Source organism: Danio rerio, chromosome 4, assembly GCF_049306965.1.
Source record: "Danio rerio strain Tuebingen ecotype United States chromosome 4, GRCz12tu, whole genome shotgun sequence".
NCBI lineage: Eukaryota > Metazoa > Chordata > Actinopteri > Cypriniformes > Danionidae > Danio > Danio rerio.
The window spans coordinates 42,807,643-42,824,947 of record NC_133179.1 but is presented as its reverse complement, the minus strand read 5'-3'; the positions used below and the strand labels follow the sequence as shown (position 1 = coordinate 42,824,947).

At 45.7% G+C, this 17,305-nt stretch overlaps 15 non-coding genes across 15 annotated transcripts; 2 read left to right on the top strand and 13 right to left on the bottom strand.

Annotated features, from left to right (window-relative positions):
• Positions 1-2,651: 2,651 nt before the first annotated feature.
• Positions 2,652-2,722, bottom strand: trnag-ccc (transfer RNA glycine (anticodon CCC)). The gene has a single exon. It is a non-coding gene; the product is annotated as a tRNA-Gly (tRNA).
• A 406-nt stretch (positions 2,723-3,128) lies between these two features.
• trnag-gcc (transfer RNA glycine (anticodon GCC)) lies at positions 3,129-3,199 on the bottom strand. The gene has a single exon. It is a non-coding gene; the product is annotated as a tRNA-Ser (tRNA).
• A 247-nt stretch (positions 3,200-3,446) lies between these two features.
• Positions 3,447-3,517, bottom strand: trnag-gcc (transfer RNA glycine (anticodon GCC)). The gene has a single exon. It is a non-coding gene; the product is annotated as a tRNA-Gly (tRNA).
• Positions 3,518-3,923: 406 nt separating this feature from the next.
• Positions 3,924-3,994, bottom strand: trnag-ccc (transfer RNA glycine (anticodon CCC)). The gene has a single exon. It is a non-coding gene; the product is annotated as a tRNA-Gly (tRNA).
• Positions 3,995-4,717: 723 nt separating this feature from the next.
• trnag-ccc (transfer RNA glycine (anticodon CCC)) lies at positions 4,718-4,788 on the bottom strand. Its single transcript has one exon. It is a non-coding gene; the product is annotated as a tRNA-Gly (tRNA).
• A 1,678-nt stretch (positions 4,789-6,466) lies between these two features.
• Positions 6,467-6,537, bottom strand: trnag-gcc (transfer RNA glycine (anticodon GCC)). The gene has a single exon. It is a non-coding gene; the product is annotated as a tRNA-Gly (tRNA).
• An 882-nt stretch (positions 6,538-7,419) lies between these two features.
• Positions 7,420-7,490, bottom strand: trnag-gcc (transfer RNA glycine (anticodon GCC)). The gene has a single exon. It is a non-coding gene; the product is annotated as a tRNA-Gly (tRNA).
• A 247-nt stretch (positions 7,491-7,737) lies between these two features.
• Positions 7,738-7,808, bottom strand: trnav-gac (transfer RNA valine (anticodon GAC)). The gene has a single exon. It is a non-coding gene; the product is annotated as a tRNA-Val (tRNA).
• Positions 7,809-8,373: 565 nt separating this feature from the next.
• Positions 8,374-8,444, bottom strand: trnag-ccc (transfer RNA glycine (anticodon CCC)). The gene has a single exon. It is a non-coding gene; the product is annotated as a tRNA-Gly (tRNA).
• Positions 8,445-10,122: 1,678 nt separating this feature from the next.
• On the bottom strand, positions 10,123-10,193 carry trnag-gcc (transfer RNA glycine (anticodon GCC)). The gene has a single exon. It is a non-coding gene; the product is annotated as a tRNA-Gly (tRNA).
• A 2,311-nt stretch (positions 10,194-12,504) lies between these two features.
• On the bottom strand, positions 12,505-12,586 carry trnas-uga (transfer RNA serine (anticodon UGA)). The gene has a single exon. It is a non-coding gene; the product is annotated as a tRNA-Ser (tRNA).
• A 698-nt stretch (positions 12,587-13,284) lies between these two features.
• Positions 13,285-13,356, bottom strand: trnah-gug (transfer RNA histidin (anticodon GUG)). The gene has a single exon. It is a non-coding gene; the product is annotated as a tRNA-His (tRNA).
• A 176-nt stretch (positions 13,357-13,532) lies between these two features.
• On the bottom strand, positions 13,533-13,614 carry trnas-aga (transfer RNA serine (anticodon AGA)). Its single transcript has one exon. It is a non-coding gene; the product is annotated as a tRNA-Ser (tRNA).
• A 2,675-nt stretch (positions 13,615-16,289) lies between these two features.
• Positions 16,290-16,363, top strand: trnat-cgu (transfer RNA threonine (anticodon CGU)). The gene has a single exon. It is a non-coding gene; the product is annotated as a tRNA-Thr (tRNA).
• Positions 16,364-16,637: 274 nt separating this feature from the next.
• On the top strand, positions 16,638-16,711 carry trnat-agu (transfer RNA threonine (anticodon AGU)). Its single transcript has one exon. It is a non-coding gene; the product is annotated as a tRNA-Thr (tRNA).
• The last annotated feature ends 594 nt before the right edge of the window (positions 16,712-17,305 follow it).

Genomic DNA, 17,305 nt, shown 5'->3' with positions numbered 1-17,305 from the left:
TTTATTTCTTGTCTGCTATATTCTTCCTTTGCTTCTTCCATGGCATCAATAATGCATTGTACTGGTAAAAAAAACCTTCTTTAAACTCATATAAAATATCCCTTACTTTAACTATTCCTGCCACCCACCATTTCTTTAAACAAATCTCCCTCCCTTGATTTAAAATGCAGTTGTTTAAGAAAAGAGGCTGATTTAAAATGTTCTCTCTCCCTAGAGGTTTAAAATGCACATTGTTTAAAAATTTGCCCCAAGCTCTTAACAATTCTTTATAAAAATCCGGCACCCTCTCCGCCATCCAGTTTTTTGTTTTCATCCATAAAATACTGTCCCCCAAATTAAAATTACCACATTTATTTAAAAAATATCCCACAGTTCCTTTCCACGTTGCTTCAGTTTCTTTGTCAAAGTACTTTTTTATTATTTTGACCCTCAAACTATTTTTTCTTTGTTCTACATCCATCAACCCCAGTCCTCCCTTATCCACTTCCCCTATTAAAGTAGCATGTGCAATTTTTGTTTGTTTCCCCTCCCATAAAAAATCTAAAAAACATTTTTTCAGCCTTTTTTCTGCCCACATCGGCATTGCAGACACATATAAAATATACCACAACTTTGACACCATTAAAACATTTAACACTAAAACCTTCCCTTTTAATGTTAATGTCCTGTTTTTCCAGAATATTAATCTTTTCTCAATCCCTCCAAGCACTTCCTCCCACATTGTATCATCTGCTTTCTTTTCATCCTTCCCCATTAAAACTCCTAAAATCTTGATTTCTTTAGTTTCTATAAAAGTGAACAGCTCTGCTAAATTCCCTACCTCTCCTAATCTCATGTATTCCGTTTTACTGTCATTTATTTTTGCTCCTGATCCTCGACAGTATTTTTGCACTATTTGCATCGCTTTCTTTACACTTTCGATATCTTTCATTAAAAGAGTGGTATCATCTGCGTATTGGAATATTTTTGTTTCTTGTCCATCCAGTCCTATTCCCTTTATCCCCTCATCTTGTTTTATCATTAATCCCAAGGGTTCTGCCACTAATGAATATAAAAGAGCTGATAGCGGACACCCTTGTCTAATCGATCGTGTGATGTTTACATTTTTTGTTAAAAAACCATTACATTTAATCCTTGTTTTTGCCCCTTTGTATAAAATACTAATCCATTTTTTAAAATTCTCCCCAAATCCAAAACTCTGTAAAATATCAAATAAAAAACTGTGCTCAACTCTATCGAATGCCTTTTCAAAATCCAAGCTAATTAAAAAGCCTCTTTTTTTCTTTTCGTTCATGTATCTTATTGTGTCTTTAATGCTAATTGTTGTGTCCGCTATATCTCTTCCCTTTACTCCGTATACCTGGTTTGTTTTTATTATATTTGGCATTATTTCTTTTAGTCTATTGGCTAAAACTTTAGATAAAATTTTTAAATCTGTATTTAGCATTGTTATTGGTCTGTAATTCTATAAATCATTTTTTCCTCCTTTCCTTTTATATATCAATTTCATTAATCTCATTCCCATTCTTACATTTAATTCTCCTTCCTTAAAAATCTCCTCATATACCTCTTTTAAAATTCCAGTTAAAATATCTTTAAAAACTATATAAAACTCATTCCCCAACCCATCTATTCCTGGACTTTTATTTTTATTTAACTCGTTAATTGCTCTTTTTATTTCTTCCTCGTTTATTTGTTCATCACATTCCTTTTTTTCTATCTCTCCTGCTGTTGTTTTTATTTGTTTTAGTAATTCTGCTTTGTCCTCCTCTATCACACCTTCTGCACTAAATAACTTGTCATGGTAATTTTTAATTTCTTCCAATATTCCATCATTTGTTTCTACAACTACCCCATCATCTCTTTTTACTTCATTAAATGTTTTGGCTTTACTTCAACGAGAATTCTACCACTAAACCACCAATGCTGATATGCTTATACTGCTGTCCTAGTGGGGTGTGATTACTGCAAGGTTGTTACCCAGAGCTGGATGAGTAGCAACACAAAATAGGATTTGCATTGGCTGGGAATCTGACCCGGGTCTCCCGCGTGGCAGGCGAGGATTCTACCAGTGAACCACCAATGCTGATATGCTCTTACTACTGTCCTAGTGGGGTGTGATTGCTGCAAGGCTGTTACCCAGAGCTGGAAGAGTAGCAACACAAAACAGGAATTGCATTGGCCAGGAATCGGACCCGGGTCTCCCGCATGGCAGGCAAGAATTCTACCACTGAACCATTTATGCTGATATGCTTATAGTGCTGCCCTAGTGGGGTGTGACTGCTGCAAGACCGTTACCCAGAGCTGGAAGAGTAGCAACACAAAACAGGAATTGCATTGGCCTGGAGTTGGACCCGGGTCTCCTGCGTGGCAGGCGAGAATTCCACCACTGAACCACCAATGCTGACTCATGTTGTTTTTTGCCTTTGTGTTATGTGAGTGCTAAAAGGCCGTCAACCAGAGTTGTTACAGGAGCCACACAAAACAGCAATTGCATTAGCCAGGAATGGAACCCAGGCCTCCCTCATCGCAGGAAAGAATTCTACCACTGAACCACCAGTGCTGATATGCTAATACTGTAGCCCAAGTGGGGTGTGATTGCTGCAAGGCTGTTACCCAGAGCTGGAAGAGTAGCAACACAAAAGACGAAATGCATTGGCTGGGAATCGGACCCAGGTCTCCTGCGTGGGAGGCGAGAATTCTACCACTGAACCACCAATGCCGATATGGTCCTACTGCTGTCCTAGTGGGGTGTGATTGCTGCAAGGCTATTACCCAGAGCTGGATGAGTAGCAACACAGAAGAGAAATTGCATTGGGTGGGAATCAGACCCTGGACTCCCGCGTGGCAGGCAAGAATTCTACCACTGAACCACCAATGCTGATATGCTCAAATATCTGTCCTAGTGGGGTGTGATTGCTGCAAGGCTGTTACCCGGAGCTGGGAGAGAAGCAACACAAAACAGGAACTGCGTTGGCCGGGAATCGGACCCGGGTCCCCTGCGTGGGATGCCAGAATTCTACCACTGAACCACCAAAGCCGATATGTTCTTACGGCTGTCCTAGTGATGTGTGATTGCTGCAAGGCTGTTACCCAGAGCTGGAAGAGTAGCAACACAAAACAGGATTTGCATTGGCCAGGAATCGGACCCGGGTCTCCCGCATAGCAGGCGAGAATTCTACCACTGAACCACCAATGCTGATGTGCTCAATCATCTGTCCTAGTGGGGTGTGATTGCTGCAAGGCTGTTACCCAGAGCTGGAAGAGAAGCAACACAAAACAGGAACTGCGTTGACCGGGAATCGGACCCAGGCCCCCTGCGTGAAACACGAGAATTCTACCACTAAACCACCATTGCTGATATGCTCATACTGCTGTCCTAGTGGGGTGTGATTGCTGCAAGGCTGTTACCCAGAGCTGGATGAGTAGCAACACAAAACAGGATTTGCATTGGCCGGGAATTGGACCCGGGTCTCCCGCATGGCAGGCGAGAATTCTACCACTGAACCACCAATGCTGATATGCTCGATTGTCTGTCCTAGTGGGGTGTGATTGCTGCAAGGCTGTTACCCAGAGCTGGAAGATTAGCAACACAAAACAGGATTTGCATTGGCCAGGAAACGTACTCGGGTCTCCCGCGTGGCAGGCAAGAAATCTACCAGTGAATCACCAAGGCTGATATGCTCATACTGCTCTCCTAGTTGGGTGTGATTGCTGCAAGGCTGTTACCCAGAGCTGGAAGAGTAGCAACACAAAACAGGATTTGCATTGGCCGGGAGTTGCACCTGGATCTCCTGCGTGGCAGGCGAGAATTCTACCACTGAACCACCAATGCTGATATGCTCATAGAGTTGTCCTAGTGGGGTGTCATTGCTGCAAGGCTGTTACCCAGAGCTGGAAGAGTAGCAACACAAAACAGGAATTGCATTGGCCGGAAATCGGACCCGGGTCTCCCACGTGGGAGGCGAGAATTCTACCACTGAACCACCAATGCTGATATGTTCTTACGGCTGTCCTAGTGATGTGTGATTGTGCAAGGCTGTTACCCAGAGCTGTAAAAGTAGCAAAACAAAACAGGATTTGTAATGGCCGGGAATCAGACCCAGGTCTCCCGCGTGGCAGGTGAGAATTCTACCACTGAACCACCAATGCAGATATGCTCATACATCTTTCCTAGTGGGGTGTGATTGCTGCAAGGCTGTTACCCAGAGCTGGAAGATTAGCAACACAAAAAAGGAATTGCATTGGTAGGGAATCGGACCCGGCTCTCCTGCGTGGGAGGCGAGAATTCTACCACTGAACCACCCATGCTGATATGCTCATACTGCTGTCCTAGTGGGTTGTGATTGCTGCAAGGCTGTTACCCAGAGGTGGAAGAGTAGCGACACAAAAGAGAAATTGCGTTGGCTGGGAATCAGACCCATGTCTCCCACGTGGCAGGCGAGAATACTACCACTAAACCACCAATGCTCATATGCTCAAACACATTTCCAAGTGGGGTGTGATTGCTGCGAGGCTGTTACCCAGAGCTGGAAGAGAAGCAACACAAAACAGGAACTGCGTTGGCCAGGAATCTGACCCGGGTCCCCTGCGTGGGACGCAAGAATTCTACCACCAAACCACCATTGCTGATATGCTCATACTGCTGTCCTAGTGGGGTGTGATTGCTGCAAGGCTGTTACCCAGAGCTGGAAGATTAGCAACACAAAACAGGAATTGCATTGGCCGGGAATCGGACCCAGGTCTCCCGCTTGGGAGGCGCAAATTCTACCACTGAACCACCAATGCTGATATGCTCATACTGCTCTCCTAGTGGGGTGTGATTGCTGCAAGGCTGTTACCCAGAGCTGGATGAGTAGCAATACAAAACAGCTTTTGCAATGGCCGGGAATAAGACCTGGGTCTCCCGCGTAGCAGGCGAGAATTCTACCACTGAACCACCAATGCTGATATGCTCATTCATCTGTCCTAGTGGGGTGTGATTGCTGCAAGGCTGTTACCCAGAGCTGGAAGATTAGCAACACAAAAGAGGATTTGCATTGGCCAGAAAACGTACTCTGGTCTCTTGCGTGGCAGACGAGAATTCTACCAGTGAACCACCAATGCTGATATGCTCATACTGCTCTCCTAGTTGGGTGTGATTGCTGCAAGGCAGTTACCCAGAGCTGGAAGAGTAGCAACACAAAACAGGATTTGCATTGGCTGGGAGTCGCACCTGGATCTCCCGCGTGGCAGGCGAGAGTTCTACCACTGAACCACCAATGCTGATATGCTCAGAGAGTTGTCCTAGCGGGGTGTGATTGCTGCAAGGCTGTTACCCAGAGCTGGAAGAGTAGCAACACAAAACAGGAATTGCATTGGCCGGGAATCAGACCCGGGTCTCCCACGTGGGAGGCGAGAATTCTACTACTTAACCACCAATGCTGATATGTTCTTACTGCTGTCCTAGTGATGTGTGATTGCTGCAAAGCTGTTACCCAGAGCTGGAAGAGTAGCAACACAAAACAGGATTTGCATTGGCCAGGAATTGGACCCGGGTCTCCCTCGTGGCAGGCGAGAATTCTACCACTGAACCACCAATGCTGATATGCTCATACAGGTGTCCTAGTGGGGTGTGATTGCTGCAAGGCTGTTACCCAGAGCTGGAAGATTAGCAACACAAAACAGGAATTGCATTGGCCGGGAATCGGACCCAGCTCTCCCGCGTGGGAGGGGAGAATTCTACCACTGAACCACCAATGCTGATATGCTCAAACTGCTGTCCTAGTGGGTTGTGATTGCTGCAAGGCTGTTACCCAGAGCTGGAAGAGTAGCAACACAAAAGACAAATTGCATTGGCTGGGAATCGGACCCATGTCTCCCACGTGGCAGGCGAGAATACTACCACTGAACCACCAATGCTCATATGCTCAAACATGTGTCCTAGTGGGGTGTGATTGCTGCAAGGCTGTTACCCAGAGCTGGAAGAGAAGCAACACAAAACAAGAACTGCTTTGGCCGGGAATCGGACCCGGGTCCCCTGCGTGGGACACGAGAATTCTACTACTAAACCAACATTGCTGATATAGTCATACTGCTGTCCTAGTGGGGTGTGACTGCTGCAAGGCTGTTACCCAGAGCTGGCTGAGTAGCAACACAAAACAGGATTTGCATTGTCCAGGAATCGGACCCAGGTCTCCCGCGTGGCAGGCGAGAATTCTACCACTGAACCACCAATGCTGATATGCTTGATTGTCTGTCCTAGTGGGGTGTGATTGCTGCAAGGCTGTTACCCAGAGCTGGAAGATTAGCAACACAAAACAGGATTTGCATTGGCCAGGAATCATACTCGGGTCTCCTGCGTAGCAGGCGACAATTCTACCAGTGAACCACCAATGTTGATATGCTCATACTGCTCTCCTAGTTCGGTGTGATTGCTGCAAGGCTGTTACCCAGAGCTGGAAGAGTAGCAACACAAAACAGGATTTGCATTGGCCAGGAGTCGCACCTGGAACTCCCGCATGGCAGGCGAGAGTTCTACCACTGAACCACCAATGCTGATATGTTATTTAGACTGTCCTAGTGGGGTGTGATTGCTGCAAGGCTGTTACCCAGAGCTGGAAGATTAGCAACACAAAAGAGAAATTGCATTGGCTGGGAATCGGACCCATGTCTCCCACGTGGCAGGCGAGAATACTACCACTGAACCACCAATGCTCATATGCTCAAACACGTGTCCTAGTGGGGTGTGATTGCTGCAAGGCTGTTACCCAGAGCTGGAAGAGAATCAACACAAAACAGGAACTGCGTTGACCGGGAATCGGACCCGGGTCCCCTGCGTGGGACACGAGAATTCTACCACTAAACCAACATTGCTGATATGGTCATACTGCTGTCCTAGTTGGGTGTGATTGCTGCAAGGCTGTTACCCAGAGCTGGATGAGTAGCAACAGAAAACAGGATTTGTATTGGCCAGGAATCATACTCGGGTCTCCCGCGTGGCAGGCGACAATTCTACCAGAGAACCACCTATGCTGATATGCTCATACTGCTCTCCTAGTTGGGTGTGATTGCTGCAAGGCTGTTACCCAGAGCTGGAAGAGTAGCAACACAAAACAGGATTTGCATTGGCCGAGAGTCGCACCTGGATCTCCCGCATGGCAGGCGAGAATTCTACCACTAAACACCAATGCTGATATGCTCATAGAGTTGTCCTAGTGGGGTGTGATTGCTGCAAGGCTGTTACCCAGAGCTGGAAGAGTAGCAACACAAAACAGGAATTGCATTGGCCGGGAATAGGACCCGGGTCTCCCACGTGGGAGGCAAGAATTCCACCACTGAACCACCAATGCCGATATGTTCTTACGGCTGTCCTAGTGATGTGTGATTGCTGCAAGGTTGTTACCCAGAGCTGGAAGAGTAGCAACACAAAACAGTATTTGCATTGACCGGGAATCGGACCCAGGTCTCCCGCGTGGCAGGCGAGAATTCTACCACTGAACCACCAATGCTGATATGCTCAATCATCTGTCCTAGTGGGGTGTGATTGCTGCAAGGCTGTTACCCAGAGCTGGAAGAGAAGCAACACAAAACAGGAACTGCGTTGACCAGGAATCGGACCTAGGTCCCCTGCGTGGGACGCGAGAATTCTACCACTAAACCACCTTTGCTGATATGCTCATACTGCTGTCCTAGTGGGGTGTGATTGCTGCAAGGCTGTTACCCAGAGCTGGATGAGTAGCAACACAAAACAGGATTTGCATTGGCCGGGAATTGGACCCGGGTCTCCCGCGTGTCGGGCGAGAATTCTACCACTGAACCACCAATGCTGATATGCTCGGTTGTCTGTCCTAGTGGGGTGTGATTGCTGCAAGGCTGTTACCCAGAGCTGGAAGATTAGCAACACAAAACAGGATTTGCATTGGCCAGGAAACGTACTCGGGTCTCCCGCGTGGCAGGCAAGAATTCTACCAGTGAACCACCAAGGCAGATATGCTCATGCTGCTCTCCTAGTTGGGTGTGATTGCTGCAAGGCTGTTACCCAGAGCTGGAAGAGTAGCAACACAAAACAGTATTTGCATTGGCCGGGAGTCGCACCTGGATCTCCTGCGTGGCAGGCGAGAATTCTACCACTGAACCACCAATGCTGATATGCTCAGAGAGTTGTCCTAGTGATGTGTGATTGCTGCAAGGCTGTTACCCAGAGCTGAAAGAGTAGCAAAACAAAACAGGACTTGTAATGGCCGGGAATCAGACCCAGGTCTCCCGCGTGGCAGGCGAGAATTCTACCACTGAACCACCAATGCAGATATGCTCATACATCTTTCCTAGTGGGGTGTGATTGCTGCAAGGCTGTTACCCAGAGCTGGAAGATTAGCAATACAAAAAAGGAATTGCATTGGCCGGGAATCGGACCCGGCTCTCCTGCGTGGGAGGCAAGAATTCTACCACTGAACCACCCATGCTGATATGCTCATACTGCTGTCCTAGTGGGTTGTGATTGCTGCAAGGCTGTTACCCAGAGCTGGAAGAGTAGCGACACAAAAGAGAAATTTCATTGGCTGGGAATCAGACCCATGTCTCCCACGTGGCAGGCGAGAATACTACCACTAAACCACCAATGCTCATATGCTCAAACACATTTCCTAGTGGGGTGTGATTGCTGCAAGGCTGTTACCCAGAGCTGGAAGAGAAGCAACACAAAACAGGAACTGCGTTGGCCGGGAATCGGACCCGGGTCCCGTGCGTGGGACGCGAGAATTCTACCACCAAACCACCATTGCTGATATGCTCATACTGCTGTCCTAGTGATGTGTGATTGCTGCAAGGCTGTTACCCAGAGCTGGAAGAGTAGCGACACAAAAGAGAAATTTCATTGGCCGGGAATCAGACCCATGTCTCCCACGTGGCAGGCGAGAATACTACCACTAAACCACCAATGCTCATATGCTCAAACACATTTCCTAGTGGGGTGTGATAGCTGCAAGGCTGTTACCCAGAGCTGGAAGAGAAGCAACACAAAACAGGAACTGCGTTGGCCGGGAATCGGACCGGGGTCCCCCGCGTGGGACACGAGAATTCTACCACCAAACCACCATTGCTGATATGCTCATACTGCTGTCCTAGTGGGGTGTGATTGCTGCAAGGCTGTTACCCAGAGCTGGAAGATTAGCAACACAAAACAGGATTTGCATTGACCAGGAATCGTACTCGGGTCTCCCGCGTGGCAGGCGAAAATTCTACCAGTGAACCACCAATGCTGATATGCTCAAACTGCTCTCCTAGTGGGGTGTGATTGCTGCAAGGCTGTTACCCAGAACTGGATGAGTAGCAATACAAAACAGCTTTTGCAATGGCCGAGAATCAGACCTGGGTCTCCCGCGTGGCAGGCGAGAATTCTACCACTGAACCACCAATGCTGATATGCTCATTCATGTGTCCTAGTGGGGTGTGATTGCTGCAAGGCTGTTACCCAGAGCTGGAAGATTAGCAACACAAAACAGGATTTGCATTGGCCAGGAAACGTACTCAGGTCTCTCGCGTGGCAGGCGAGAATTCTACCAGTGAGCCACCAATGCTGATATGCTCATACTGCTCTCCTAGTTGGGTGTGATTGCTGCAAGGCTGTTACCCAGAGCTGGAAGAGTAGCAACTCAAAACAGGATTTGCATTGGCTGGGAGTCGCACCTGGATCTCCCGCGTGGCAGGCGAGAGTTCTACCACTGAACCACCAATGCTGATATGCTCAAACTGCTGTCCTAGTGGGTTGTGATTGCTGCAAGGCTGTTACCCAGAGCTGGAAGAGTAGCAACACAAAAGAGCAATTGCATTGGCTGGGAATCGGACCCATGTCTCCCATGTGGCAGGCGAGAAAACTACCACTGAACCACCAATGCTCATATGCTCAAACATGTGTCCTAGTGGGGTGTGATTGCTGCAAGGCTGTTACCCAGAGCTGGAAGAGAAGCAACACAAAACAGGAACTGCGTTGGCCGGGAATCGGACCCGGATCACCTGCGTGGGACACGGGAATTCTACCACTAAACCACCATTGCTGATATGGTCATACTGCTGTCCTAGTGGGGTGTGATTGCTGCAAGGCTGTTACCCAGAGCTGGCTGAGTAGCAACACAAAACAGGATTTGCATTGGCCGGGAATTGGACCCGGGTCTCCCGCGTGGCAGGCAAGAATTCTACCACTGAACCACCAATGCTAATATGCTTGATTGTCTGTCCTAGTGGGTTGTGATTGCTGCAAGGCTGTTACCCAGAGCTGGAAGATTAGCAACACAAAACAGGATTTGCATTGGCCAGGAATCATACTCGGGTCTCCCGCGTGGCAAGCGACAATTCTACCAGTGAACCACCAATGTTGATATGCTCATACTGCTCTCCTAGTTGGGTGTGATTGCTGCAAGGCTGTTACCCAGAGCTGGAAGAGTAGCAACACAAAACAGGAATTTCATTGGTCGGAAAACTGACACGGATCTCCCACATCACAAATGGGAATTTTACCACTGAACCACCAACGCTGATATGCTCACACTGCAGTCCTAATGGGTTGTGATTGCTGCAAGGCTGTTACCCAGAGCTGGAAGAGTATCAACACAAAACAGGATTTGCATTGGCCGGGAATCGGACCCGGGTCTCCGGCGTGGCAGGCGAGAATTCTACCACTGAACCACCAATGCTGATATGCTCATACTTTGGTCCTAGTGGGGTGTGATTGCTGCAAGGCTGTTACCCATAGCTGGAAGAGTAGCAACACAAAACAGGAATTGCATTGGCCGGGAATCAGATCATGTCTCCCACGTGGGAGGCGAGAATTCTACCACTGAACCACCAATGCTGATATGGTCTTACAGCTGTCCTAGTGGGGTGTGATTGCTGCAAGGCTGTTACCCAGAGCTGGAAGAGTAGCAACACAAAACAGGATTTGCATTTGCCGGGAATCGGACCCGGGTCTCCCGCGTGGCAGGCGAGATTTCTACCACTGAACCACCAATGCTGATATGCTCAAACATCTGTCCTAGTGGGGTGTGATTGCTGCAAGGCTGTTACCCAGAGCTGGAAGATTAGCAACACCAAACAGGAATTGCATTGGCTGGGAATCAGACCCGGCTCTCCCGCGTGGGAGGCGAGAATTCTACCACTGAACCACCAATGCTGATATGCTCATACAGCTGTCCTAGTGGGTTGTGATTGCTGCAAGGCTGTTACCCAGAGCTGGAAGAGTAGCAACACAAAAGAAAAATTGCATTGGCTGGGAATCAGACCCATGTCTCCCACGTGGCAGGCGAGAATACCACCACTGAACCACCAATGCTAACATGCTCAAACATCTGTCCTAGTGGGTTGTGATTGCTGCAAGGCTGTTACCAAGAGCTGGAAGAGAAGCAACACAAAACAGGAACTGCGTTGGTCGGGAATCGGATCCGGGTCTCCTGCATGGCAGGCGAGAATTCTACCACTGATCCACCAATGCTGATATGCTCATATTGCTGTCCTAGTGGGTTGTGATTGCTGCAACGCTGTAACCCAGAGCTGGAAGAGTAGCAACACAAAACAGGATTTGCATTGGCCGGGAATCGGACCCGGGTCTCCCGCGTGGCAGGCGAGAATTCTACCACAGAACCACCGATGCTGATATGTTCACACCGCTCTCCTAGTGGGGTGTGATTGCTGCAAGGCTGGTACCCAGACTCCGGAATGTAAGCAGCTGGTAGCGGGAGGATTGTTTAGACGAAATTTCCCTCTTGTTAGTAAAGCTATATTCCAGAAAGTTTGTAGAATCGATGCTGATCTTCAAGCCGTGTTGTTTGAGCACTGTGCTGATAGGCTCAAGTTAAAATTAGGGTATAAGATATAAAAGCAAGAGTGCGAAGAGCGGAGCAGTGGGCAAAGACGTCCGAACAGTAACAAAGCAGGAAGTAGGAATAAACGTCGGTCCATGATGAGATGGACTGGAAAACAGAAATCCGAATCCTTCATAGGAGACATTAAATAGATCAATGATAACTGCAGAAGGTCTTTCTGCTGTTGTGGCAATGAATGGACAGTCAACAATTGAAAAGATTCCTTCCATGCCTTAGAAGCGTGACTTGATCAGTACTTATCTACACAGCATGCTGGCATCAAAGATCCTGTTTCTCATATCGAATCCCTAGTCTTCCACACTTTAGGAAACGTAAAAATTCAGGACATGCCATTAGCACAGCCTGCACTAAAAGGTGGCTGGAGATTACGGATGGCAACACAGAGTGCAACACCGATGTCACCTTGAAAAATCTGCCGAACCGGGGTTGCTGTGGCCACAGCGCAGAGTACTAACCACTATACTATCATGTCGAGCTACGGGACAGCCGTTGTGGCCCTTGTGTGGTATGTTCCTCCCTGTGATATGCCCCTTTCTGTTCAGTGAGAACATGCTGTTGTTTTTCTCCTCCTACCAGCACAACGCTTTTCCCAAGAAACAATGGAAATGCAAACAATTGATGACTACTGCAATTTTAAAAAGTGAGAGGACGTAGTTGGCAGGATTTGAACCTGCGTGGGGAGACCCCAATAGATTTCAAGTCCTTCGCCTTAACCACTTGGCCACGACTACAAGACTGCCTGTACTGCCATTTCTTTATGCCTAGTACACATATTGTGCATCCAGATGAAACTTTCACCAAGTGATAGCTCAACGGCAAAAGCTGTGGCTCCACAAAATGAGCCTTACACGCCCGAACAGGGACTTGAACCCTGGACGCTCAGTTTAAAAGTCTTATGCTCTACCGACTGAGCTATCCGGGCTCTACAACAGTAATTTACAAGTAGGCAAGGTTTAGGGTTGTGGTCGGCGCAGACCTTTACAGAACTCTCAAGTTTACCGTGAGATGGGGTTTTAAGCTTATGGTTGGTGTGGATGTTGCTAAAACACGACAGGTTATTTTAAGGTTGGGTTTATGATTGTTGTAGATGTAGAAATCAGTACAACACAATAGTTTGGACTCCATGTCATGTAGGAGACATTAAATAGATCAATGATAACTGCAGAAGGTCTTTCTGCTGTTGTGGCAATGAATGGACACTCAGCAATTGAAAAGATTCCTTCCATGCCTTAGAAGCGTGACTTGATCAGTACTTATCTACACAGCATGCTGGCATCAAAGATCCTGTTTCTCATATAGAATTCTAGTCTTCCACACTTTAGGAAACGTAAATATTCAGGACGTGCCATTAGCACAGCCTGCACTAAAAGGTGGTTGGAGATTACGGATGGCAACACAGAGTGTAACGCCAATGTCACCTTTAAAAACCTGCCGTGACCCGGATTCGAACCGGGGTTGCTGCGGCCACAACGCAGAGTACTAACCACTATACGATCACAGCAAGCTACGGAACAGCCATTGTGCTGCTTGTGTGGTATGTTCTTCTCTGTGATATGCCCTCTTTCTGTTCAGTGAGAACGCTGTTGTTTTCCTCCTCCTACCAGCACAACACTTTTCCCAAGAAACAATGAAAATGCAAACAATTGATGAATGCTGCAATTTTAAAAAGGGAGAGCACGTAGTCAGCAGGATTCGAACCTGCGCGGGGAGACCCCAGTGGATATCTAGTCTATCGCCTTAACCACTCGGCCACGACTACAAGACTGCCTGATCTGCCATGTCTTCATGCCTAGTACATGTATTGTGCATCGAGATAAAACTTTAATCAAGTGATAGCTCAACGGCAAAACCTGCGGCTTCACAAAATCAGCCTTACACGCCCGAACAGGGACTTGAACCCTGGACCCTCAGATTAAAAGCCTGTTGCTCAACTGACTGAGCTTTCCAGGATCTACAAGAGTAGTTTACAAGTAGGCAAGATTTAGGGTTGTGGTTAGCGCAGACCTTTACAGAACTCTAAAGTTTACCGTGAGATGGGGTTTTAAGCTTATGGTTGGTTTGGATGTTGCTAAAACACGACAGGTTACTTTAAGATTGGGTTTATGGTTATTGTAGGTGTAGACATCAGTACAACACAATAGTTTGGAATTCATGTCATGTAGGAGACATTAAATAGATCAATGATAACTGCAGATGGTCTTTCTGCTGTTGTGGCAATGAATGGACACTCAGCAATTGAAAAGATTCCTTCCATGCCTTAGAAGCATGACTTGATCAGTACTTATCTACACAGCATGCTGGCATCAAAGATCCTGTTTCTCATATCAAATTCTAGTCTTCCACACTTTAGGAAACGTAAACATTCAGGACGTGCCATTAGCACAGCCTGCACTAAAAGGTGGCTGGAGATTACAGATGGCAACACAGAGTGTAACGCCTATGTCACCTAGAAAAACCTGCCGTGACCCGGATTCAAACTGGGGTTGCTGCGGCCATAACGCAGAGTACTAACCACTATACGATTTTTAAAAAAAAAAAATTTTATTAAGAAATATTCATAAAATTACAATTTTACATTTTACACATATTTGCACAAGATATTTCATTTCAAAAGCAGTTCATTGGTGGTCGATGGTCTTATTTCCAGGGTCCTTTCAGTCCTTTAAAAGAGAAATGTCCAATTCACAGTCCTTTAAAATCTGACATACTGCAACCGTAAAAACATTGTAAAAAAACATCAACTTTTTCTTCATGATAAAAATAATAAAACAAACATTGTACATACTTTGCGAATTTTCTTTTAAAAATGTTCCATACATTTAGTTGCACTTTTTCCTTCCTCATTACAACTCTTCTTTCCCATATTGCGTTTTTCATCAACATTATCAGCAAGTTAATTAGCTTTTTGTTTTTACATGCACATTCATTTTCCAATCCCAACATTAAAACCTTCTTCCATTCCGTTTCTTCCTCCCCTTTTAATATTGAGATCATTTCTTTACATCTTTCATTAAAATCATCCAACTGTTTGCAATGTAAAAATAAATGTAAAAGCCCCTCATCATCTTCGTTACACACTTTACATGTTGCATCTTGTTCCATCCCAATTTTATTTAAAATGGAATCAGTAAAAATCACTCTGTGTCTAATAAAATATTCTAAGTTTGCCAGTTTTGTTTGTATAAAAATACCTCTCATGTTTTCCCATATGTTGTTCTCATTTGTTATCTCGTATTTTTGCATCCAGTATACATTTGCCACAGGTTTCTTAAAAACTGCATCCCTAAAAACACAAAAAAAACTTTTCACAGTACATTCCTTAAAATCATTCAATTTCTCCCCTATTCTTACATACACTTCCATTCCATCTTCTTTATTTTCAATTTTTTGAATCCATTCTTGAGGGATTGCAGTTTTAATTATTTCGTACTTATTTTTATTTCTTGTCTGCTACATTCTTCCTTTGCTTCTTCCATGGCATCAATAATGCATTGTACTGGTAAAAAAAACCTTCATTAAACTCATATAAAATATCCCTTACTTTAACTATTCCTGCCACCCACCATTTCTTTAAAAAAATCCCTCCCTTGATTTAAAATGCAGTTGTTTAAGAAAAGGGGCTGATTTAAAATGTTCTCTCTCCCTAGAGGTTTAAAATGCACATTGTTTAAAAATTTGCCCCAAGCTCTTAACAATTCCTTATAAAAATCCGGCACCCTCTCCGCCATCCAGTTTTTTGTTTAATAAGGGAGATTAGAAAACAGTGTAGGGCCTAGTGGGCTTGAGGAATGACTCAAAGGCAACCTGTGGTTTTGGGGAAAAATAACTGCCACCTATTGTTGAGATCACGCCTTTTGGATTTGTTGTACAAGAGCCTCTTTATGCATGTGCAAAGTAACTGAGTAGAAAGCATAGTAAATTATGCTTCCCCCCCACTGTCTTAGATGAAACTGCGTTTGGAAGTATCGTATCCAGAGGTTTTTTCTTTTAGTGTTAAGACTAAGTAGGCCAGAGCACCTGTCTTGGCAACAGCAGGTGCTAGGTTCAAATCCAAACTGCACCTTTCCCTCAGATTATGGGAGAGTGGCTTTCTGATCTGAAACTCTTTCAATGGCTGATAGCATATGTTTGTCCTGATTTCCATTTTCCGAGCTGACTCTGGGTTTGGATGTAATGAAACTGTAGGTTCCAAAAAACACTTAACACATGATCAAGGATAGATTAAATAAAAATAAATTCACACATTTTTTGCTTTGATCTTGAACAGAGGCCAGGTTACCGGTCAGGTTTGAGACATGATCATCCAGACTCTAAAAGACCACGTCCGTCTTGTCAGCATTTTCTGCATCCTGACATGCTGGTTTTTGTTGTGTATTATTTTTTTCTTCTTCGATTTTTGTTATCAGGCAAATGTCTCTTACAGTGAGTTTTTGTGGTGCTGTGGCTTAGCTGGTCAAAGCGCCTGTCTCGTAAACAGGAAATCCTGGGTTCAAATCCCAGCAGTGCCTAATGTACGTGTGCCACGGTTGCTTTTTGTTAAGAGTAATGAGTGTTTACGCAGCGGGATGTTTAGCAGTCGGTTTCTTAACAAAACTCAAATCCTTAAGAACGCTGCTCGTTCAAGAGAGCTTTGGACGATGGCTTTATAAAGCATAGTGTGGTAATGCCTAACCAATTGGACTTTAATATTTCAAGTCCAGACATTGACACATGCAGCGCTACCGTTGTTAGTTTTTTTTTTCTTTTTTCGAATTAAACAATTAGCCCCTTCCACAGTTGTTTGGCGCTGTGGCTTAGTTGGTCAAAGTGCCTGTCTAGTAAACAGGAGATGCTGGGTTCGAATCCCAGCAGTGCCTTGTCCGCAGTTGGCTGTTCTTTCATGGGCCAGAGAGTACTAAAAAGTGTTTTCTGTGCAACAGTGCTAGAGACAGCAGAGCACTCAGGCTCTGTGGCGCAATGGATAGCGCGTTGGACTTCTAGACTGTGAGCTGAGCCGTTCAAAGGTTGTGGGTTCTAGTTCCACCAGAGTTGCAAGCTTGGCTCTTTTTCTTCACTGACTTAAGGTGTGGTGCGTTTCTAACATTTAAGGCATCTGTCCATCCCGTTTTGCTTCTTTCTTTCATTGCGCAGTGCAGGCTCAGATACTAGGGGTACTCTACAATAAAGCCGATGAGTAAATTGAGCTGTTTTAAATAAGGGAGATTAGAAAACAGTGTAGGGCCTAGTGGGCTTGAGGAATGACTCGAAGGCAACCTGTGGTTTTGGGGAAAAGTAACTGCCACCTATTGTTGAGATCACGCCTTTTGGATTTGTTGTACAAGAGCCTCTTTATGCATGTGCAAAGTAACTGAGTAGAAAGCATAGTAAATTTTGCTTTCCCCCCACTGTCTTAGATGAAACTGCGTTTGGAAGTATCGTATCCAGACGTTTTTTCTTTTAGTGTTAAGACT